General features: G+C 52.0%; 1 pseudogene; it reads right to left on the bottom strand.

The window, feature by feature from the left end:
- Nucleotides 1-732: 732 nt before the first annotated feature.
- On the bottom strand, nucleotides 733-852 carry LOC130352755 (5S ribosomal RNA; annotated as a pseudogene).
- Nucleotides 853-1,230: the final 378 nt, after the last annotated feature.

Raw genomic sequence — 1,230 nt, 5'->3', positions numbered from 1 at the left:
AGCAGTCTGCGATCTGACAAAAGTAGGCGCGTTCAGCTTAGGATGGCCGTTGACAGCTTCCCACCCTTTATACTGTGGATTTAAGCATCAATAAATCCTTTTCGGAATCGGAGCGGAAGGCGGCAACAGAGCAAAATGTCAACGGCACCCGGGATTCCCAGCCAGTCTCCCATGGAACGGAAGGCAGCTGGGTAGCGGTCCGTGATCTGACGAGAGCAGGCGCGTCCGGCTTAGGATGGCCGTTGACAGCTTCACACCTTGTATACTATGGATTTAAGCATCATTAAATCTTTTCCGAATCGGAGAAGCTGGAGGCAACAGAGCAAAATGTCAACTGCACCCGGGATTCCCAGCCAGTCTCCCATGCTGATACTTACCGGGCCCTAAGCTGGGTAGCAGTTTGCGATCTGACGAGAGCAGGCACGTTCAGCTTAGGATGGCTATTGACAGCTTCACAACCTTTATACTGTGGATTTAAGCATCAATAAATCCTTTTCGGAAACGGAACGGAAGGCGGCAACAGAGCAAAATGTCAACTGCACCCAGGATTCCCAGCCAGTCTCCCATACCAGTACTTACCGGGCCCTAAGCTGGGTAGCAGTCTGCAATCTGACGAGAGCAGCCGTGTTCTGCTTAGAATGGCCGTTGACATCTTCACACCCTGTATAGTGTGGATTTAAGCATCAATAAATCCTTTTCGGAATCGGAGCGGAAGGCGGCAACAGAGCAAAATGTCAACGACACCCGGGATTCCCAGCCAGTCTCCCATACCGGTACTTACCGGGCCCTAAGCTGGGTAGCAGTCTGCGATCTAACGAGAGCAGGCGCATTCAGCTGAGGATGGCCGTTGACAGCTTCACACCCTTTATACTGTGGATTTAAGCATCAATAAATCCTTTTCGGAATCAGAGCGGAAGGCGGCAACAGAGAAAACGGCAATGGCACCCAGGATTCCCAGCCAGTCTCCCATGCCCGTACTTACAAGGCCCTAAGCTGGGTAGCAGTCTGCAATCGGACGAGAGCAGGCAGATTCAGCTTAGAATGGCCGTTGACAGCTTCTCGCCTTGTATACTGTGGATTTAAGCATCAATAAATCTTTTTCGGAATCGGAGCGGAAGGCGGCAACAGAGCAAAATGGCAACTGCACCCGGGGTTCCCAGCCAGTTTTCCATGCCAGTACTTAACGGGCCCTAAGCTGGGTAGCATTCTGCGATCTGACGAGAGCAGGCG

Source organism: Hyla sarda, chromosome 1, assembly GCF_029499605.1.
Source record: "Hyla sarda isolate aHylSar1 chromosome 1, aHylSar1.hap1, whole genome shotgun sequence".
Taxonomy (NCBI): domain Eukaryota; kingdom Metazoa; phylum Chordata; class Amphibia; order Anura; family Hylidae; genus Hyla; species Hyla sarda.
Note: the sequence above shows the minus strand (reverse complement) of the source record. Positions and strands in the feature narration are given on the sequence as shown.